Source organism: Oryctolagus cuniculus, chromosome 5 (genome assembly GCF_051225735.1).
Source record: "Oryctolagus cuniculus isolate XC-2025 breed Fujian yellow rabbit chromosome 5, ASM5122573v1, whole genome shotgun sequence".
In the NCBI taxonomy this organism is placed as follows: Eukaryota; Metazoa; Chordata; class Mammalia; order Lagomorpha; family Leporidae; genus Oryctolagus; species Oryctolagus cuniculus.
The window spans coordinates 45,893,900-45,917,966 of record NC_142871.1 but is presented as its reverse complement, the minus strand read 5'-3'; the positions used below and the strand labels follow the sequence as shown (position 1 = coordinate 45,917,966).

General features: G+C 36.8%; 1 protein-coding gene across 9 annotated transcripts in view; it reads left to right on the top strand.

Annotated features, from left to right (window-relative positions):
• The window catches only part of NKAIN2 (sodium/potassium transporting ATPase interacting 2), a 1,166,031-nt gene that overhangs the window by 213,773 nt on the left and 928,191 nt on the right, over nt 1-24,067 (top strand). The window contains exon 1 of one of the 9 annotated variants that reach the window (XR_016234502.1): nt 21,494-21,662. The exons of 7 other annotated variants lie outside the window; for them this stretch is intronic. The gene's annotated coding sequence lies outside the window, so the exon portion shown is untranslated. Of the gene's footprint in view, nt 1-21,493; nt 21,663-24,067 lie in introns of those variants that run through there. One more of the 9 variants, XR_016234503.1, reaches the window with a different exon arrangement.

The window sequence follows — 24,067 nt, the reverse complement described above, 5'->3', positions numbered from 1 at the left end:
ACAGTTTGCCAGTCATAGGGAACTTTAGATTTATAGTGAAATGCAAGATTACAGATGTTCTTAGAGCATTTAGATATGCAGATTAATTAACACTTAATCTTAGCCAAATGGCCAAGAAGAAATGCAGGTTAGTTAAGAGATTAGAACTGGAAGTTCGAGCTTGGGATTCATCATGTATATCCTAACGTTTTAATCCTCCTTGATTCATGGCCAAAAATTGCTCTTGCCTCTCAATGTTGCCGAAGTTATGTTCCTAGTCTTTATCATGTATTGAAGACTCTGTGATATATATTCATTCCTTTAAATTCCCACAGGCTTCTTTCCCCCATCTCTCAAAGGAAACTGGACTACTGCTTTGTTTCCTAAACCTCTCACCATAGCCACCTTGGTGCTTTCATTCCTTGTGCTGTCTGCAGTTAGCAGCATCCCTTCACCCCTATCAGAATAACATCTTCCTTTTGAGGCAGATTTCAAATGCCACTTCGACCATGATTCATTTTCTTTTCTCTTCATCCAGATGTGATTTCAAATGCCTCTCAATTCATGTAGTAATTTGTTTTGGCATATTTTATTGATTCTATTCAATTTGGTCTTGGATTACTGATGTATAAATATATACATCATATATCCAATACAATGAATACATACATATATCCAATATAATTAATTAGAGGGGTCAAAACATTCTGAAATGCCTAAAATACTAACACCCATTATGAGAAGGCTAATAAAATAAGGGTCGGGGAGTCTCTGTAGCTGGCTTGCCTGTAGTTCCTAAGAGCTGGATGCTGAAAACAACCCATCCAGACCTTGGGTATGGTCTGGTGATACCTGATGATCAACGTCCGTAGAAAACTAAGTATCACTGAGACTGACTCTGGATCCTGCTTGTTGGAACTTGGAGAACACCAGCAGTGATTTCAGGACTCCACTCTAATTAATGCTCCTTTTGTCACCCTAATTCAAAGACTCTGGGAGAAGCCTGGGACTTTTCCATCTTCTAAAGTTCAATGCTTGCTAAGTTCTGCTGGTCTTTGACTTCCCTCCACAATTAAACAGTCATCCTCAGAATAGAAGGTCTTTAATTCTAACTACATCCTTTTCCTGATGAGTTAGAAGAAAGAGTATGAGCAACATGTATTAGCTAATTGACAATAATCAATGTCCTAATTTCCTTTACTGCTGAGGTTCCTTTGTATAGAAATTTACTGTGTATGTATTGAAGGCTTCACCAGGGCAGGGGATTCTCTTTGAAATCCAGCACTGGGTAGTATAATGCATTCATATATGTTGTGTACAGTTTTTTTCTGTTAATTGGATTGAGCCTGAATGGACTCTCCAAACAAGAGAGTTTATTGGTTGGGGACTTTCTTAGGAAGAAATATAGAAAATCTAATGATGTCATAGAAGCTAGGCACCACAGTTCATTTGCAAATATAGTTGAACAAATCATACAAACTCGAGCTTGGATCATGATCATTAAATACCCATGTTAATGCACAAGACACAAGACTATTTTTCACACAACAAATTATTGATCACCTATAATGAGCCAAGTTCTGGATGTTAGGACTACCTCAGTGTAAATCACAGATACAATTCCAGATCTCATAGAATTTCCAAACTAAAGCCGAATTCTTACTTTGTTCTTTAACTGTGAAAATGTCAACAGCGTGCTTTACACAAACGTTATAAAATTCTCCTGTGTCCTAAAGATTAAAAAGAAGACCCTGTGGGGGCTGGTGCTATAGCCTAGTGGGTTAAGCTGCCAGCTGCAATGCCAGCATCCCATATGGTTGCTGATTCGAGTCCTGGCTGCTTCACTTCCAGTTCAACTCCCTGCTATTGCTGGGAAAACAATGAAAGATTTCCAAAGTGTTTGGGCCCCTGCCACCCACATGGGAGGATATGTTGAGTTTCAAACTCCTGGCTTTGGCCTGGTCTAGCCCTGGCCATTGTGGAGTGAACCAGCAGATGGAAGTTCTCTTTTCTTCTCTCTGTCTAGCCCTCTTTCTTTGTAACTCTGCCTTTCAAATTAAATAAATAAATCTTTTCAAAAATAAAATATCCTGTGAGGTTTCAGAAATGGTAGATTAGGAGTATCTACACTTATATTCCAATTCACTTGCCCTAAAGAGAACTAAACACAGGACAACTTTTTAAGTCTAATTGGAGTAACTGGAATAGATGAGTTTTGCTGTCTTTTGAGAAGCACTGGGCACCTTCTTCACAGTTTCCTCAAATAACCACCTTATTCACCTGCTCTTTGACTTTAACTTGGTCCTCAGAAATGTCATTTGTGTAAGAATGCACATGTATATTTTTAAGCCATTGCAAAGTTTATTTTTATTTTAAATCACAGATACTCTTCAGGGGATTAAGCAAACTCAATTATTATCGGTTATGAATATAATTAGTTTCTCTGCCTCCTTCATGGTATCTAGCTAAGATCCCTGGGCAACCAGCTCCTATTGTGCCAAATACTGGGCTAAACATTATTTCTGCACCTAAGAAACATAGAATTTACCCTTTTTCTTACTTTGATGCTTTCTTTTGTTACCTTGTCCCAATAATAATTTCAGCTTTTCACATTCCCATCCAAATTTGAAGTACAGTGGGTCAGAAATGGTCCTGTGAGAATCTTTCCTGTGGCTTTTCACCTCTACCTGTAGGTCTGTGTGAGGGATACAACTTCAGTGTCACCGATGTATCATCATCAAATTATGATACAGTTTTAAAGTAAATAAAAATTTCTGGAATATGTATATATATAGAAAGAGAATCTGGAGAATTGGTTCCTTTACTTCCTACTTATACATTTGTAAGTACAGGATGAGCTCTTTCTCTTTTTTTGCTCCAATTCTGAATATGAACAAACGACCTTGAGATATTTGAAGTGCCTCAAGGAACTTCTGTACTTGCTCTCCATGGCATCTCAGCACTTAACTAATTGTGCCTATAACGTGATGCTTTGAGGGCTCACTTAAGAAGAGAAGAGGGTTCAGGTGCCTCTCTGGATGAAAATGATGAATTTTGGATGCATATTTCCAACAGATGGACAGGGCCTTAAGAAGGCAGCAGGTGGAGAAGGCAGCAGGAAAGCAAAGCCACTTGCATGAGCACTTGACATTAATTACACCTGTTGGAATTCTAACCCAGCCTTTTGTTTTCAGATGTGCTCTCAATATAATCACCCAGAGGAGAGAGGGGAAAGAAAAGCAGCTGAGCATTGTAAACAGGAACCGGAGCACTTGTACTCAGAACAAGGGAAAATGAGTGGACGAGGGGGTTTCTCTGGCTCACATCCTTCAATTAGTCACAAGTCCAAAAATTGGAGCTGGGAACGCCACTACTAGAGAATTCCAGCTTGGAGCTGAGCAGAACAATTTAAACCCTGAACATTTAGAATTGTGAAAGTAGGAGGATGCATTGAGTTTTTCAGAAATGGCACTTGGTGCTGTGTATCTGAAGAGGTTAAACACACATTTTCTGATTCTTGACATTTTCTGAATATATTCAAAAACACTTTCTTGGGCCATTTGATGATTTTTTTTAGTGCTTAAGATTATTCATTTGTTTGTGAGTATAAAATGGGATCCTAGGTCCCTTGGCCTGTGATCCTGTTAACCAACAGCCTGTGTCTTCTCTGTTGTTATGAGACACAACAACATTCATAACAAACTTGGACCGTTGGCTGAAGCTGCCTGTATATTATCTGCTCTTAATATCTGTTCTCTCTGGAATGAGTATGTGTGTTTCGCAAACTGCTATTTATCATTTAAACTTTTACTTATTTATTTATATTTATTTTTAAAGCAAGGGAGAAAATAGAGAGATATTATCCGTATAGAAGTTCACTCTCAAATGTCTGCAAATGTCCAGATTGGCCCAGGCTGAAGCCAGGACACAAGAACTTAATCCACATCTCCCACATGGATGGCAATGACCCAAGTACTTGAGACATCACCTGTTGCCTCAAAGGCTGTATATAATTCAGAAGCTGGAAAAAGAAAAAAACACAGTCAGGACTCAAAGCCAGGTACTCTGATTTGGGAAGCAGACTACTCAAGAGGTAACTTCCCCTGATGCCAAATGCAGCCCTTGTTCATCATTAAATGCCGACTCAGGGGTTCATTCTGCACTAAAGCCTTCACTGATTGTCCTAGGCAGACTCAATCTTCTTTTTCTGCAAAGTCATAGCATCCATCTCTCACATAAATAAACTCAAAAGGATGAAAGACTTAAGTTTAAGGCCTGAAGCAATAGAAGAACTAGAAGAAAACAAAGGGGAAAAACTGTATGGCATTGATCTGGGCAAGATTTTTTTTTTTGATAAAACTTCAAAAGAACAGGGAAAAGCAAAATTAGATATATTTGATTATATCGAATTATAAGTAATCCAATTTTTAAAAAAGATTTTATTTATTTTATTTAAGAGTTCGTTAGAGTTACAGACAATGAGAAGGAGAGACAGAAAAGTCTTCCTTCCATTGGTTCACTCCCCAGTTGGCTGCAGCAGCCGGAGCTGTGCCCATCCGAAGCCAGGAGCTAGGCGCCTCTTCCAGCTCTCTCACATGGGTATAGGGGCCCAAGCACTTGGGCCATCTTCTACTGCTTTCCCAGGCCATAGCAGAGAGCTGGACTGGAAGAGGGGCAGCCGGGACTAGAACCCAGCGTCCATATGGGATGCCAGCGCCACAGGCGGAGGATTAACCTGCTGGAGCTGAAGTCCAAGGCGTCCCTCAATGCTGGTGCCAACATGCTGTCAGTCAGACCCCTTTATCTGAAAAATCACAGGCCAGGAACTGGATGCCTTTACTTCTATCTTTGTTCGCTCACAGCAGTTCTGGCACTCCTTATCTCTAAGGTGCTAGCTGTTCAGCCAGGTGAACATCTTGCTTCTTCCCTCCCTCCCATCTTCCATTACTCAAATAATCCAATTTTAATTTGGATTATAAACTAAGACACTTCTACATGGCAATGGAAATGAACAACTGAGTAGAAGATGGAATGGGAGAAAATATTTGCAAACTTGCATCTGACAAGGTGCTAATATGCAAAATATAAAGGGAACTCAGTAGCAAAATAATAATAATTTGTTTAAAAACAAACAAAAGGGGGCTGGAACTGTAGAATGATGGGTTATGCTGCCACCTGGAATGCTGGCAACCCATATGGACTCCAGTTCGATTCGTGGCTGCTCTACTTCCAGTCCAGCTTCCTGCTAATGCATCTGGAAAAATAGCACTCACATGGGAGACCCAGAAAAAGCTCCTGGTTCCTGTCTTTGGCTTGGCCCACCCCTGAGCATTGTGGCCATTTGAGGAGTAAGCCAGTGGAATGAAGGGCTCCCCCTTTCTCTGTAAGTCTGCCTTTCAAATAAATAAATAAATCTATAAAAAAATTAATGACAAAATTTCTGAATAGACATTTCTCAGAATAACACATGCAAAAGGCCAGCAGGCACATGAAAACATGCTCATATCATCAATCATCAGGGAGATGCAGATCCAAACCGCAATCAGGTATCACAATACTCCGGTCAGACTAGCTATTTCAAAGTGACCAAAAATAGCAAATTCTACCCTGGATGTAGAGAAAGAGGAATTTCTACCCATCACTGATAGAAATGTGCATTGGTATAGGCTTTATGAAAAACAGAATGGCAATTTAAAAAAATAGACTACTGTATGATTTACTCTGCACAGTATATATCGAAAGGAAATAAACCAGTGTATCAAAAAGGTTTCTACATTCTTATGCTTATTATAGCACTGTTCACAACAGCCAAGATATGAAATCATACTAAATCAATTACTGTTTATGTACCAAATGGAATACTATTCAGGCACAAAAAAGGATGATTTGTAGTAACAGTCAAATTTGGAGGAAGTGATATTGAGTAAATAATAGTTTTGCCAATGCAATAAATTCAAGCAAACAAAGTAAAAACTTACTTGAGATTGAAATTTCCGCAAAAACCTAGGACAGAGAACATAATTTATCATGGGAAGCATTATATCCAATGAGAAAATGACACAAGAATCAGCCATTGATTTAGTTTCTGAACTTTTTATCCAAGTTTTCTTTTTTTAGAGATCATATCACTAAGTTCTGTTTTCCTTTTTTCTGCAGTCATTTTTTAAAAAGAGGTGCTTTTTACAATTCACTGTTCTTTGAACAAAAAAATAGTGGTTATATATTTTGAAAAGTACTTATATTTGATTTGTATTTATTGAAAAGTTACTATATATGTCAAACCCCTAATGTACATGTAGTAGAATTAGAGAGTGCTCAGGGCTGGGTAACAATAGAAATAATGTTATTTCAGAAGAAAGTTATAAAAGTGAGGTACCAGTACTGTGGCAACGTGAGTTAAGCCACAGCTTGCAACATTGACATACCATACCAGAGTGCCAACTCAAGTCCTGGCTACCCCACTTCCCATCCAGCTTCCTGCTAGTGTGCCCGGGAAGGCAGCAGAAAATGGCCCAAATGCATGGGCCCCTGATACCCATGTAGGAGACCCAGATAGAATTCTTAAATCTTGGGTTCAAGCTGGCCTAGCTCTGACTGTTGTGATCATTTGGATATGAACCAGTGGCTGGAAGATCTCTCTTTATCTCTTATGCTCTACCTTTCACATAAATAGATAAATATGTTAAAATGTGTTTTTCAGAGGTAGTATATGTTAGGAATAATTTTAATTATATATACTATGTAAAATATATAATATATACTAATTTAATAATATCACTGACCTTTATTTTAATATGTTCATATGTGCTTCACTGGATTTTATACTTTTTAATTGCATGTACTTTTTTTAAGGCACTCCCATCTAATTGAGGTGGAAGCATTCTCAGATTTCTCATCAATTGCTTTGTCCAGTTTGAATGGAAAACTGTGGGTTTATTCCAACACATGTAAAACTGTAGGCAGATATTCCTGGAAGGACTATGGTGAAACATCCCTTCAGGGAAGCCTTGTCTCCCTGCCTACCATCAAATTTGTTTTAAAGCAGTCAGGGTATATACAGCTTTGGGTTGGATAGAGAGGGTTTGTGGGATTATCAGTTAGCTCTTGCTCCCTGGAAGAGTGACATCTAATGAGCTCATTTTCCGTTTGGAGGTTTGGCTCTTGTGGAGAAAGATTAATATGATTTATATAAAATTATGTATATAAGGCTTTAAAAGTTAATATTGTGGAAGAGTCTGGACAACTAGTATACATTATTATCTATGAGTTTTTGATTTTAGGTCATCATAGACTCAAGGAGTTCTTGTGACAAATAAGATAGCAAAAGGTTAATTACAAAATGGAAAGGTCTTAATTTACTGTGAAAACCAGCAATAGGAACTGAAATTTAGCTTCTCAGTAACTGTGAATACAGACACTTGGCTGAATGTTTGGAATATGAACATATTGAATGATTGAAAGAAAAAATATGTATAATTGACCCCTGGACTTCCCATGGTGTTGTAGGAGGAGCTCTGTAAGAAGCAAGGGCAGAATGTCAGCTCGGAATAAATTCCCCTTGCCTTATTAATAACACTGTGACTTTGTGGCTTCCCAGGAAATATCTGTGCCGGTGAAAACCCCAAAACATGTTCAAAAGGTTACAATTTTACCCTGCCATTTACCTCTGCATTATTTACTCTTTGGCTTCTAAATACAGGTTTTCTTCCTTGTTTCAGTGATTTTAAGATCATAGATTTTGGCTTTTCATAGATAGAGGCCTCCTTAGAAGACAGAATATGCATACTGTGCTAAGAATAGTGCCAGATACATGGCGAAAACACAGTGTTATCCAAATAAACCAGGGTTTTAATACTATCCAAATTAGATACCAATATATTTTGTAGCTTTTGTTTATTGCTGCTGGGTTTTCTTTATTCATCTGGTACCCTAGCAAATATTGTGTGCTTGGAAAACTTAACATTTGAAAAATGGAGACAGAGGGTTTTGGCTTTGTTTCAGAGCAGTGCTTTCAGAGCTGTGGTATAATGTGGCCATAGGAATTTTCTTTTCCAAATACATCATTTCTTCTGGAAGAAAGCAAAGTCTAATGCTGCCATTATCAGTTTGTGTGTGCGTATTTGTGTGTGTGTGTGTGAGCACACAGATAGTTAAACTACACATACCCCTGAAAGCTGGCTGGCTGATTAATGGTAGTTAGAAATGGCGTTAGACAAACTATACCTAAGAAAACTGTGAGACAGGCTAAGATTTGGAGAAATAAAGTGAATGACAGGGGCGGAGGAAACCACAGGAAGACAGCAGGAGAGAGGAAAGAGAAGGTAAAACACCACAAGGAAAGGCACAAAGCTCTAGAGAGTCTACATCTTTCTTGTGTCTAGAGAGGCCCCCACCTATCCTGATAGAAGAAAAAAAGGCAGCCAGTTTACAAGGGACAATGTAAATTGAAGATTGCCAGACTTCACACTGAAGAGTAAAAAAAGTTTAGCACTATACCAAGACGTATAATTTGTTTTTGGGGTTTCTTCTTATTAGTAATTCCACATTCACACTTCTCATTCATACAATATCAATCGTTGTTTTATCATACTTATAAATCCAGCTGTTTTGTTAGATTTTGAGCTAGAAAAGATTTGAAGAATTGACAAAGGGTAGAACTTTTCTTGGATGGCTCAATGTTGTGGTAGAAAAAATAAAAAAAACTATTTAGAGAAGTCCCCAAACCATAAGAATAAATTAATAAATAAAAATAAAAAAATAAAAAGAGGATTAATCTAATAATCAAGCTAGGAAAGAAAATATTCCCTTGGGAGTTTTTGATATAACTGAAAGACATAAAGCTTTCAAATTCTAATAAGAAAGAAAAGTCAAAGTAGCAGTTCTTTCATATAAATGATGAAAATGAATCTGTAATACCTAGTCATTCATCTATAGAGAATGTTATATTAGAATGAGAATATACTAACAAAGAAAGAAAATTGAATAGATAGGTTATGAAACATTACAGGATGCACAAAAATGGTTTGGATCTTCTACAGCTACCTGAGGTGCAGGCCATTATTCCTTCCAAATTTAGTGAAACTGTAATTCTTCTAGAAAGGATATCTTACCTTAAAGATGAGAAAAAGTTAAGAAATAAGGTCTCCCTTTGATGGAACTTTGATGTGAGGCCATCAGCAGGCTTTATCAGTTCCTGCTGTGTTTCTTTTTCCTTTGGATTAAAACTAAATATGTTCAAGGAGAACTGACTGAGTCAGTTAAAATAAAAATTAACATGATTCTTCCAGGCATTCTCTTTTAGTGGATTTGATAGAGGCCATGAAGTTTGCAAGGGGGTCTGTAGTATCTGGATATACGAGTGTCATACTCTATGAATAATAGGACACAAAACCCAATATCAATATGTAACCTTATTGAAATCTTGATTTAGGAATTTTCTGCATATGCAGGCAAAAGTTTGGCCATTCAGTTAAAGAATGTGCTTTTCAGAATAATAACGTAGAAAGAAAGGCCAGCTAACAAAACAGAAGGTTTATGCAACAGAAATAAAACTTGTCAATGGAGACCCTCAAAAGGAATTTGTAATAGAAAACATTATTTTCTATTTTCTAACTTCTGACAAAGAATTCTAATGGAACTTAGAGAAGACTAAGTTTATTGGCATCTATTATTAACATTTTGCTTTGCTCCACAGAGAGTGTCATGCAGAAGGTAAGAGAAGATAAAGCACTTGTAATGTGTAAGGTAATGAAATATTTTCATGTTTGACCTCTGCAGGTACCCATCATTAAAGAATTAATTTTCTGGACCTGAATCCATTTATTCCCTCTTTTTAGCATATATTTGGTTATTAAAAGGAAAGGAGAAGAAAACTTTAAACCTGGGAATATAGTTATTAACCTGTCTTGCTACCAACCTGTTCGAAGTAGTAGAAAAACATTCTAATACTCCTTAGCTATTGTTTATATAAGGTTAAACAACTAAAATAAAAAATCCATTAGTAAGAGGCACCGAGTGGTGAATGAACTGGGTTTTGAAGAAATATAATATATTTCAAAGGCAGTAGACATGCCCAGAAAATCCATTTCTCAATGTGTTTTCCCTTTTAATTTTTAACCTGAAAATGAAAGAAAGAAAAGAGAATTTTCTCATTTCCAAGTGGACAAGAAACTGCATAAGTGAATCACACAAAAACCAAAAGAGTGAGAACTTTCTAATGCATTATAACTTAATTATAGATTAAATAAACCGTTCTGTAGGAAGACTCTTTGGAAAAGTGACAGGTCTATATAACCTGTATTAATCCGGTTCTCCAGAGGAAGAGAACTGTCTTAGTCTGTTTGAGTTGCTATAACAATCCCGTAAGGTGGATAAATTATAAACAGCAAACATTCACTTCTTACAGGTCTGAAATATGAGAAATCCCACATCAGGACACTAGCAGAAGGGATCTCTGGCTAAGGGTCTGCTCCTTCATAAATGACACCTTCTCATTTTGTGTCCTCACATGGTACAGGAATAGAACTTTAGTCTCTGGCCAGTCCTTTGTAAGAACACGAATCCCAGTGATGAGGGGTCCACCCTCAGGACCTCATCACCTTCCAAAGGCCTCACCTCCTAGTATCATCGTCCTGTGAATTATGTTTTAGCATATGAATTGATATGAGGGGATGGCACCAACATTCAGATAATAGCAAAAACTTGTGGGAGAAGTATATATTGAGAAAGAGGTTTATTATAAGATACTGGCTCACATGATTATGAGGGCTAGTCCATTCAAACTTGATAGGGTAGACCACCAGGATGGTGACCCAGGAAAGCCAGTGTTGCAGTTCTGATCTGAAGACTGTCTGCCAGTGTCCTGGACTTCTGCTGAATGACTGAGACCCATCCACAGAGTGGAGCACAATCTGCTTTATCCAAGTTCACTGAGTCCAGTGTTAATCTCATCCTACTTACACTCTCCATGTTTGACATTTAAAGTCAACCATCAGCTACCTTTTACTTACAGACAGAGCCAAGAATTAGGATTTACTACCTTGATATGCAACCACATTGAGAGCACAATGTTCTATGGGAAGAATGAGCCAACAACAACAAAAAATATCAAAGCATATATTCTATAACCCCACCATCGTTTTGGTGTTATTACTGGTACATATCCTTCTCTAAGCACAAGGTGGCAAGGACAATGGGGATGTTCACTGTCCTTTATCTACTACCCACTTCCGTCTTACTTTCTCCAATTTAGAACAATCTAAAAAATGTGTATTTTAGGTATTAATTTTCCATTCAGAAACATATTTAATATAACATCAATATTGACTTTAAATAAGTGAACTCAGGTCTCTATTAGTGATTTAAAAAATAGTTCAAATTTACAGAGACTGTACACACACACACATACACACATATACGCACAAATGTTACGTTCTAATCAAATGTTATCATTATTGAGAGGAAGGCTATAACTTAGTAGAGATGTGAGATAAATCTCATTTAGGAAAAGAATGCTAAATTACAAGTAGGACTAATTTCCTTACTAATTACCTGTGTGTTATCCAGAGTCCTTTTCTTGTCAATTAATTTAATGAATGCCAGAAAGTCTTATTTCTGTAGTTCTCGTCATGTTTGCACTTCGAACATCCTTGGATAGTTAGAGAAAGAATAATGACGTTTGAGTAAGTGTTTTCCCAAATTCAGATAGACAAAAAGTCATCATTTAAAATTCTCTGTGAAACATTGGTTTCATTTGTGCTCCTTTTATCTTAACTCCGTTGGATGAAAGCATGTAATCATATTTGAATTAATTGGAACAAAGCTTCAAATTTTACAGACTGACAGCATGTTACAGGGAACTTTAAGAAATGTGACTTATGTCTTCCAGAGAAGAAACATACAACACTTGATGAGGATGATGAACAAAGACAAACCTCTGTGCATCAATTAAAAATGTTATAATTGTGCTTTTTGTTTATGCTTATCCTTTCATTCTGCATCTTTCAGAAAATCTCCTTCCCCTTACTTAAATTTTCCCTGTGTATTTATTAAAACATTAGTTTTCGGATTGATAAGATCTTCAATTGACTTCTTCAATTTCCATTGGACTCTGACGGCTTTCTCACATTATATTAAGAGCGATAAAGTGAGTAGAGAGCTGCTAGATGCCAAAGAATATCTCTCTGAACACTGGTTAGTGTGCACTTATTACTAGAATGTGTGCCACTTTCTCTCTTGAATCATAAGTCTATAAAGGCATGGAAATCGGTGACTTGAAATACTCTACAGTTACCAATTAAACTTTCTACTTCAGACTAGAATATAAATGGAGTATAGCCTGTTAGCAGTTATTAGTACACCAACACGAATTCATATATCAAAATAGTGAATGCTAACCCTAACCACCTGTGATGATACATTGTGTTAAATATGTAACATCCTTTTATCACATTCTCCCAGAAAATGAATGCATTATTGAACAATTTAAAAACAAAAAACGTTGATTTTTTTTTGTTTTTAGTTACTAAAGTTCACAATTATATGCATATATTTGTGCATGGATGAGTGAACACAGATACATATTTTAGACATCCATATGTACATTATTAAGGTTGTTTTCAGCTGATTGGCTTGCTTCTACAGGCAAGAGAATATTGTAAATAAATTCAAGGTTTCAATATTTACCAGGCTAATTAGCTTCATGGCTAAATAGTTATGGACTGACTGCCTTCTTAATCGAATACGGCGTTTATTTTTAAAGTATATCAGAAAGCACCTGTATGCAACTGATTAAGATTTTATCCTACAGGATTTGGGAATCATTGTATTTAATCAAGGGTTTAAATATGGTCTGAACACCACCATTTTCAAAGGACATAAACTCAGATAACACAAATATAATTATCACCTGCAAGAATAAGTCCCAGGCAATCATGTTTGCTACTGTTGCCTTACATCACCACAAGATAAATTTTTCCATATCTTCATATTTGTTTTTTTTCTCCAAGAGGTATCAGAAATGAACTCTTATTTGAGTTGAGTAACATGAAACTGTCAAAAAGCTTATGTAAGTAAAATAAATATCTTTGCTATTGACTCAAAGCCTTAATTGGGAAACAGTAAATTTAAATTTTGTTATGTAGGTACTAGCAATGTCATGACACTTACTATTTAAATAGTCGTGCCTCAATATCAGAAGGCAGGAAGTGTTGGAACATGACTGCCTTTATATGCACAAACATAATGCATTTCTGCTCTATCAGCTTCCAAACAAGAGGAATAGTCTTAGTACTTCTCGGGCTTCATTTGTGCTCTGAAAAATTTGAAAATCTTTAGTCCTGTCAGACACTAAATGATGTTGGAGCCCAAATCTTCTATGGATGTAGCAGTTTATGTCACTCAGCATTCTAATCTCTGTAACCATTTGGTTTCTATTTAGAAGGTCATCACCTGACTAGGATAAAATACAAATATATTTCAAAATTAAATCTTATTGTACAGCATTACTTTGTTCTTCATCCGTGCTGTGGGTTGAGTTATGGTCTTACTTGCCCCATGCCTTTCAGAAACTTGTTAATTCAAAAGATGCTTTAAAAATGAAGTTTTAGTTCTATATGTCTTTCGAAAACCTATTGACCTCAACTCTGTGTGGATAAGACGATAAAACCTGAACAGAAGAGATAGCTCTTGCTTGTTTGTATGGCATTAGTTTTTTTTTTTTCTATCTTCTCTGTATACTTAAATGTCATCCAATTATCTCCTGCAAATATCTACAGAAATGTTAGTCTGCATTATGACACTAGAATTAGTCAGTGATAGAGCTAATTATTTTGTGAGGATTTGTGTATCCAAAGAAGTCTTAATAAATTGGCAATATATTTGAATTTGATCTTATGTAGATTTTTTCTAACCTTAGGTTTTCTTTTATAATTGCTGTTTTCTGTGTATTTCACTATACAAGCAGTGTTCTTCTTGCTAATAGTGACATATAGATAGTCTGCTATTCTAGCTACACCTCCAAGAGTAGGCAAATTTCCTCATCATAATCCTGAAATAAATTTCTTTTTTGAAGACTGGAGAGTCTGAATGTGCTAATGAGATATGGAAGGGGCATTTTGTAAAAGTGACAAGTTATTTTAATCAAAAAAGGTCACTCATGTCAGAAAACATTGTTTCCTGAAGTGGCTTGACTCTGCCGGAGTCAGTGAGAATTAAGATTTCAATTATACATTACTAATGGCTAGGACACAGGGTTAACGAAATAGAGGTTTAAAACCTGAGCGTTGCTTGAAACGTCATCTTGATTTACTGGTATCACTGCTAAGTACTCCGTAAATGCCAGCAGTTTATACCATGTCACTAATGCCCAAGAGTAATGCCACATTCGAATTATAAAACAGAAGGCATTCTGTGATTGGGCAAGAAATTAACTCCCAAACAAGACTGGGTTACTAAAATGAATGTCTTATCTTTGAGAACTCAAGATTTAGGGATGATCAAGCAGATCTGTTTAATTAGTTAAATGTTACTTGGTGGACCCTTAGCTTTCTGCAAAAGTCCTGATCCCTTCACTGACTTTCATAATCATAAATTGAGATCCAAGAAGAATGGAATAGAATGAGAGACAGAAAGAAAGGGGTGGGGCAGGTAAGGAGAGAGAGAGAGAGAGAGAGAGAGAGAGAGAGAGAGAGAGAGAGATGGATGAGAGATTGAGAGATCCTGGGATATAAGCAGCTGTTCCATGCATTTTATCAGTTATCTTTTAGGTCACTTGTATCTTGGTTCATTCCAGTGGTAGTTGTTGTATGAAGAAAGTACTGTATTTAAGTTGATGCTTTCTTTATCATAGGAGTCTGATAATGTGAAGATATATGGTATAAATTTATTTAGACAGTTTAGTGCTTAAGGAATTGTTCTCCCTAGTAGTAGGCATTATTCCAGACCGGGGTAGCTCTGATCATTTAGAAAACCTCTCTGACCAGGAAAAATGAACTATTTCCAGGGGAACATCTTTGCACCCCACAAGGGTGAATCCTGGCTTAGCATAGGACCGTAGTGAATGTAGAACTTTCTGGCAGCTCCTCTCTGGTTCCAGTCATTCTGTTAGGCTTACTGTCTTCAGGTGAGTGAGGGCAAGAGCGAGCTACTCTGCCGTACAGCCTGAAGAATTTCAGCTCATAATACAGATTTTTCAGGATGTGGCTTCTGCTTTTTCAAATAGCAGGATGAGTAAAGGCATGGAGGGTGAAATGTTCTCCGAATCTGATTTATGATAAGAAGGTTCTGAGTCTTCAAAGAGTAATGAACTAATGGAAGAGGGTTAAGTTCAAAGCACCAATTGCCCAGTACTTGAGAGTCTGAGGAAATGTTAGGGTCAAAAGAAAAATAAACAACCATCATACTAGCTTGAAACATTTTTTTTGGGTTAAGTCTAACAAAGTGTTCAAATATTTTAACCTATACATGCTTTTATATCATGTAAAATATGTGCAGGATGGGGTCAGCATTGTGGTGCGGTGGACTAAACCAGCTCTTATGATGCCAGCCCCCCATAATCCGGTAGTGGTTCCAGTCCTGACTACTCTTGTCCAGCTTCCTGCTAATGTGTCTGGTAATGCAGTGAATGATGGCTCAATATTTGGGCTTGCTCCCTCCCACGTGGGAGATTGGGATGGAAATCCTGGCTCCTGGCTTCCGTGTGGCCTCGTTGCAGCTACTGCAGCAATCTGGGGAATGAACTGGCAGATAGAAGATGAATTTTCTATCTTTGCCTTAGTCATTCTGTCTTTCAAATAAATAAATACTTTTGTTATTTTATGCCTGTTACTCTCCACCAAGTATCCTCACATTTGCTGAGCTGTTGTCTGATCTTGGTGCTGGGGATGCAGAGATGCATCAGAGGCCGTCTCTTGTCCACTTTCAGAGGAGCTGACGCCATGGGGACTTTTGCCTGCTAAGTTATGTGCTTGTATTAATATTGCATTTACTACCTTCAGTCTAAAATGAATATTGTAGTTGACTTCACATAATTCTGAAGATGTACAAAGAGAATAGTTTCTTAATTCTGAAAGTGTCAAAATAGGATTTATGGACCAGGTGACTTTTAGATTAGATATTAAGGAAAGATTTAACTGTGTAGGGTTTAGGTGGGAAGGAATTGGCTTAAGATATTTCAATTTGTGAACATGGCATGAAAAGGTGACCAGGATAAACATTACACTTTACTTGTGTCTCAGTGTGACTTTAGTGTAAATGTGAGTAGAAACAGGATTGGACCAGGGGGTTGCAATATAAAAATAGCAAGAATAGGATTTTAATGGCCCAAAACGAGCTAGAGTGTTTGAGCATTAAGCATAAATAGTAGCATCTGTTACGTATATTTTTAAAGTAGAGTTGACCATTAGTGCAAAAGAAAGAGACTGTATAAGATAATTTTCATAGCAAAATAATGATTTTTAGGAAGATTTGTTTATTTACTTGAACCGCAAAGCAACACAGAGAGCTGGAGATATAGAGTGAAAGATCTTGCATTCTCTGGTTCACTCCCCAAATGGTCCCAACAGGCATATTAGCCAGAAGCTGGATAAGAAGCAGAATAGTTGGGACTTGAACCGTTTTCAGATTTGGGATGTCAGCATCCCTAGTGGTAACTTAACTGTGCTACACCATTGTCCCCCAAAATAACCATTTTGAGAAACAAGAGAATGGTGAAAAGTGTCATGAGACAAAACAGAGAACAGGGTCAGTGCTTGTGTTTGGGATGTCTGAATCCCATACTGAAGTACCTGGGTTTGACTCGTGGCATCATTTCCAGTTCCAGCTTCCAGTGAATGTATACCCTTGGAGGCTTTAGTTGTCTCAAGTGATTGGGGCCCTGCCACCCACATGGGAGAACTGATTTGAGTTCCAGGCCCCTGGCTTTGACCTGGCAACAGAAGGAAGATCCTTTTCTATCTGCCTCATTAAAAATATATATATATATATATATATATACACACATATTATATATAAACAGCCATGCATGGATTTCTATTGTTTTTTGCACTAAAGTAAATTTATATTTTAATTCCATTTTTCACAAACTTTCAAGTAACTTCATATAGTTATTATTATAATTTTTATATATTTTATATTATTATGTACCTCTAATAATTATTAATAATTCTTATAGTAATTATAGTATGTGTGTATATATATATATTAATTGAAGTACCTGGTCCAGGGTTATTAATGTGGAAATCCATAAGAAACAGTGAATTTGTGACCCTTCAGGCTTTCCTCCTCCCTTCCTGCCAATTCTGTCTCTCCTTTCTTTCCTCTACCCCTCCCCTTGCCTTCTTTTACATGCTATTATTCAGTTCCTGCTATGTGCCAGACTGTAGGATTGAGGGAGAAAATGAATAAAAGATAATGGCAGAAGATCTGGCTTGGCAGAGTCATAGTTATAGCTATTAACTCCGATAGGGAACATTTCAGGAAAAGGAACAGTTTGCAGTAAGAAATGAAATGACTTTGAATTTGTACAGATTGATTTGGAAATGCCTATGGGACTTTCTTATTGAGATGTCCAGTAAAGAATTGAAAAAGCTGTCTGACATTACTGCAGCTATGTCTGGAGGGAATGAGCTGCCCGATGAGCAGTGAACTCCCATCACTAGGAGGGGACATGGCTCGATCACATGGCCTGGGGTCAGCCATGCTAGGTGGAACTCTGCTGAGGGATTATTAGTGATTGTAAACCAAACAGCATACGGTGGCCTCCTGACTTTGCAATGTTATGTCTACCGACATTTGTGCAGGAGAGGAGAGAGAAAGAGAGAGTATCTGAGATCCCTGTTTCTTTTTCTTGTTTGTGACCACATCTACTATAATAATTATTATATGAAGATACTTCAAAGTTTGTGGGAAGTAGAACTAAAAAATAATTTACTTGGATGCAAAAAACAGTCTGAAATCCATGTATGGTTGTTTTCATAAAACACACTTTCTGTGAACTTTTTGAAGACCCTCCACATCTGCTAATATTTTCTATATCATCATTCTTAACCTGCAAAATGAATGATAATAGGGTCACTAAGGATTTTCGAATGCTACTTCCCCATCCATTTATTCCTTGTCAAATTATCAAATACATGGCTTTTGCAACATCCTAATTGTTATTTGATACTTCCTATTTCCAACCAACTTAGAGTAAAACAGTGAAGATTTGTTTTCTAGTCACAGGTATTGTCTGGATATTTTCTTATAAATTATATTCTAGAAATTTTGGGTAGTTATTCTTTATGATGTTCTTGTTTGTTTATTGGTTTGTAAATATGCCTCTAGTAAGAACCAGTGAACGCAGTACTTTATCAGAAACTCTACATTCTTCAAAGTGAATACTCAGATTGCATTCCTTACTACTGCTTTTGTTGTAACTCCTATTATTTCTTTAGTTCTTGTTGTTTTTCATAACAGTCATTTTCACTTTTGGACATTGAATGCTTTGCCAGTGGATGATATGGTATGATACATAAGACTTCCACATAAGCAGAGTCTTCAAAAAATTATGAGAAATGTGTAATATCAAAGAACTATGAATAAATTTCAATTTTCCAATAAATTAACCTTTAATCTTTCAATTATAATTTTCCGTGAACTTTGGGAAGTACCCCTGAATACAAAAATGTAACTTACATCTAGTTCTAAAATGTGAACAGACCTACATTGTATTATCAAACATAAAATATAGTGGACCTACCTTCTTATTTTTAATTTCTGCCTGCTCTTCTGAAATGTTTTTTTCTCCTATAAGTGAAAATTGATATGAGATCCTGTGTGGTTTTTCATGTATTAGTTTGGGTTAAGCAATATAATTCCTCAGCAAAGCTAACTGGCATTCAGTTATCGTTCATCAGTTTGATAGGTGAGTTAAGATCTAAGTTTCCAACCCAGGGAACTAGCTTGCTTGTTCAATTCTCACAGCTTTGTGAGATAAATCAATTTGGTCATTATTGAATGACTCAAAGCAGCTGCTACATAAAGAGAAGACAATCATTAAAATAACTGGTAATAACAGTAAACAGCAGAAATTGAGAGTTAATATTTAATAAATAAATTTTTTTAAAAAAATTAAAATAACATTCTCAGGGCTGGTTTTGTGGCATAGTGGGTAAAGCCGCTGACTGGCTGCTCCACTTCCCATCCAACTCCCTGCTGGAAAAACAGTGGATGATAGCCCAGGTGTTTGGACCCCTGCTTCTCACAAGAGAGACCCGGATGAGGCTCCTGACTTCTGCTTGGCCCAACCCGGGCCACTGTGGCCATCTGGGGAGTGAGCCAGTAAATAGAGGATCTCTCTTTCTGTGAATCTCTTCTTTTTCTGTAACTCTGCCTTTCAAATAAGTAAATAAATAAATCTTTAAAACACACACACACACTACAGATAGAAGTATAAATTGGAATATTTTCTGGAGAATAATCTGGCAAAATTTGCCAAAACTACAATTATAAATCCTTTGACTCAATGAGTTTTTCTGATAAAGATTCTAAGCAAATACTGTACAGATGAGCAAGAATGTGTTTCTGAGTGACTTGATTACAGTGTGACTTCTCCAGAACTTTAGCAGCAAAGTAGTGCAGAGAGGGCGGGAGCTCTTTGACAGCAGTGCAGACTTCCTGTCAGAATATAAGCAGGGCCTCCTGGTGGAGATGGAAAAATGGAATTCCAAAAGGTTAAGGAATGTGACACTGACCTGGAAAGGCACATGAAAATAAACTCAAAATATGTGGTAAGATCTCATTTGTAAACATGCTTACATACATAGAAAGTCAGGAAAGGGTCACCAATATGAGTATATACCACCCTATCCACAATATCTGCTCCAAAAAAGCATTTAGTTTGTCCCAGTTATGCACCAAGCAAACACACGAAGATGGATAATGGTAAGTTAGGTTTTAATTGGGTTATAAGGGTTGCATATGGGTGAGAGAAGCCCCAAGTTAGTCATCTGGGAAGACATTTCTGAAAAAAAAAAACAGTATTTTAGCTGAAATCATAAAGAACAAGAAGAATTAATGAGGAAAACAAAATTCTAATACACAGTGAATAGCATGTAACAAAGCCTAGAGGCAGAAGACTTAATGTTTTCATGAACTGAAAAAAAACAAATCAAAAGCAAGATGGAATTTGAATATAAGCAAAGTGCTGATAACTTTGGAGTTGGGATTATATTATATGTAAATTTACCTTCAAGTTTATACATTTATTTTTTTGCAAATTAAGATATCCCTATTAATATGCAGATAATAGCCAAAATTATCACAAATTAAAAAGGACATAAGGAAACACTTCAAATAGGCTGCAGAGAAATAATCAGAAAAGACAAAAGATGTTGGGAATAATCAAGTTGATGCCTAAAAACAAAAGGAAAACATTTTATGTTAAGCTAAATTGAAAGAGGAATGCAAACAGTGATTTTAGGAAATGAAGAAACATTTTTTTTTAAATAGACTATTTAGAAAAACATTAAATAAAGCAATAGTGCAAATCTTTTAAAATTAGACTCCTATTGTAGAAGGGCCCACAAGCGTATTTGTACCAAAACAGCTGCAAAACATTTAACATACTTTCTTTTCAGCTATTCCTCTTCGGCTTATAGCCCAGGTAGATATTTTGGGGTAAAAACTAAGGCCCTGTAATCTGCCGTTGGTGTTACACCTTTTTTATTTTTTATCACTTCTATGCCAGTTAATATTTCTGCAATCCCTTCTGAAGGTATGCATGTGGTATAGATCAGTGGTGCTCAACCCTGGCTCCACATTAGAATGACCTGGAGAGATTTTAAAAATATTTCATGCTCAGGCCCCACTCCAGGCCAATTAAAGCATTGTCCTTGGCACTACGTGATTGCCATGTGTGTCTGAGACTGAAGGCTAACGCTGGCTTGGTGGTGAGGTTGTTGGGGGTAGACCATATAGAATGTTTTGTGCTTCATGAAGATGGGATTTTTGGAGAAGAGATAGTTTAAGTACATATAGGAGTGTTAGAAGGTGAAGCTATTAACTGTATTAAAGATAACTCAGCAAGACTGTTTTCTCACCTGTGAAATGTAAATGTAACTACCACATGAAGTCTTGGCAGTTAACATGAAGGAATGTGTATATAAACAGGTGGCGTAAGCAGTTGATTCATAGTGCAAAGTCTCAAGAAAGAAGAAATAGAGCATTACAGGATTCGTCTCTTTCAGATATTATTTGTCAAATATACTGTATATTCAGTTATATCTTTACCAAATTATTTTCATTTTAGTGGCTTTTTTTCACAGTATAGAGCCAAAAATAGCATAAATGCTGTAGTTTGGACATGGATTCTCCCCCAGATGATTCCTTTTCTAGAAGTTTGTCCCAGTGCCGTGAAGTGGTGGAACCTTTAGGAAGTGGGGCCCAGTGGGAGTAATTATGCCATGGGGCTCCTCCACCATGTGAGAGATGACCACAGGACTTGCAGGTGTGAATTAGTTGGTGTGAGAGTGGATTGCTATAAATTGAATTTGGCAGTCTTTGCTTGCTGTTTCCCTTCCCATCTCACCTTGTGATCACTTCTCGAAGTTGTTCTTTTCCTTTCCTGCTTCTCTGCTATGGTGGAACACAGGTGAGGGGCCCTTGACAATGTGCTGCAGCCATACTCTGGAACCTCAAGAACTGTAAGCTAAATAAACCCCATTTCCTTACAAAGAAATCAATGTAGAATTATCTTGGGTGGGCGAAAGGGTACTGCCTCTTCAGGCTTTTAGAAGTTATTAGAACTTAACTGATGATCTGCTAATAGAATGCATATATATTGGTTTACTGTGGCTGTACAACAGTTATTGCTGATGTAGTGTCTTAACCATTTAAACTCTCATAACTGCAGGTAAGAATTTTTGACTGATATGGGTGGTTTCAAAGCTAAAATCCAGGCATCTGCAGGAGCACAGGGTCCTCTTCCAAACCTATGTATTTATGGCAGAATTCAATTCCTTGTAATTGTAGCACTGAGTTCCCTTTCTGGTCGTTAGTGAAACTGAGCTCAGCTTTTTTTGTTTTTCAGTTGAGATCCTCTTTGACTTTATTTCTATTTTATTTAAGGTGAACAAATTTCATGTATTTCATACATACAGATTTAAGAGCATAGTGATATTTCCTACCCTACCTTCCCTCTCTTCCACACTCCCAACTCTTCCTCCTCCTCCTTATTGTATCCTTTAACTTTTACAGTGACATGACTTCAGTTTATTTCATAATCACAAACCCACCACTATAGAATTCGACAAGTAGTAAGTAGAAAAACCACTGTCCCTTCAGAGTATAGCTAGGGGCTGTAAATGTGAGCTCAGCTTTTAGAAACAACATGCATTTCTTGCTTGTGGCCTCCTCCAATCTCACGGTGGCAGAAAATGCCCTTCATAATGGATCTCCTCGCTCTCCCGCTCCCCCCCTCCTGTTTTTCTTTTCAATACTCTAAAGATAATTATGCTTTCTTAGACCCTGCTGCACCATATAAGCTAATCAAGGGAGTGCTGGCCCTGTGTTCACAGGTGTCTCCCACCAAAGATAGAGATGATTACACAAAGGTGTTGGCCATTGGGGGTCATCTTATAATGTTGCCTACCTCAGTGTATAGGAATCACAAATATACCATGAATATCTTAAAGAGAATTAAAACTAGAGATGCAAAGAATATCACTGGCTCATTTTATGAATCATTTTTCATTTGCTATGGTGTATAAAGGTATTGATTAGAAATGAGAAATCAGCCTTGATTTATTTCCTACAGTAAAAAGAGAAAAGCATGGACATCTATCTATAAATTAAACATGTAAACCTTGTTGGCATGTGATTTTAGAGCCCAGGAAAGAATATTTTTTCTTCCTTTTTCATTCTTAAAAATTGAAATTTATCATACAATTTAATTCATATACTAGAGTATGTGCTAAATATACAAGTCCAAAGTGGACCTTTATAAAATAACTGCATTGCATTCCACAAATAAAAAGTGGCACATATTTATAGCTTTTTTATTGGGGGGTGTGTTTTGCTCCATATTAGCCCAATAGAAGTTTGTTGATACTCTGGGGTACAGTAAGTGTATCTGTTTCCTCCGTAGACAAAGGAAAGCCTCAGTTTCCAGGCTCCTAAATCTGTAAGAATGCTCAATGCTTGTTTCCAGTCTTGGATATTCTTAATAATTTATTGCGACTCTTCAAGACACAGTGGCGTTCATGGTCAGGAAATATTGTTTAGATTTGAGCCAACTTTCTATTTCCCAGAACCCAACAAAGGAAATCAAACTTGTTTTCCAAAAACTAAAAATGGATAGGTATTACTAACAATGGATTGCCCTGTTCAGCTAATAAAGTCTTGCTAAGAACAGAAAACAAATTATGACAGTTTGGAAGATTCCTGCACAGTTTTAATAAAAAGTTAATTGCTATAGATACTTGAATCAAATTGTGTGTGTGTGTGTGTGTGTGTGTGTGTCTCTTCACTTGTCAATGAAAACAGATGTTTGGGAGATCATTCATTTCAAGGTATTTAATTCATACTTGTGTTCTATGTATACTTAATAGTGCAAGCTTGGAAGACAGCACATGTGACTAATATACAATTGCCATTGTGTTATTGTAGTGGATTTCCCACTTGACTATGTTCACTTCTGGAATTCATAAGGACTTTCCACTGACTCGCAGTTTGAGGAAATATATAAATCTTATTTGTAGTATTGACAAATGGAATGGTCCTGATGATAGAGTAAGAAATCCATTTTCAAGTCACATTGTTCACAATTCTGTACTTTAAGCAAAATTACAGGGGGACTTAATTGAGTCTTTAGCCAATCTATGATTTAAAATAATGTTTGAAAGATCACTGATTTGTGGTCTGTAACTAAGAAGGAATTCAAGCATTTGAATGGCATTGCCATAATGGAAGGAGTTTTTTTTTTTTTTTTTTTTTTTTTTCCATATATTTGTTTATGTGAGCAAAGAATTTCTGTAGTTAGTGTCGCTCCTCCGCCCGCGGATGAACGACACCGGACGCTGTTGATCCCCCTTCAGTAGGGATTTATTAC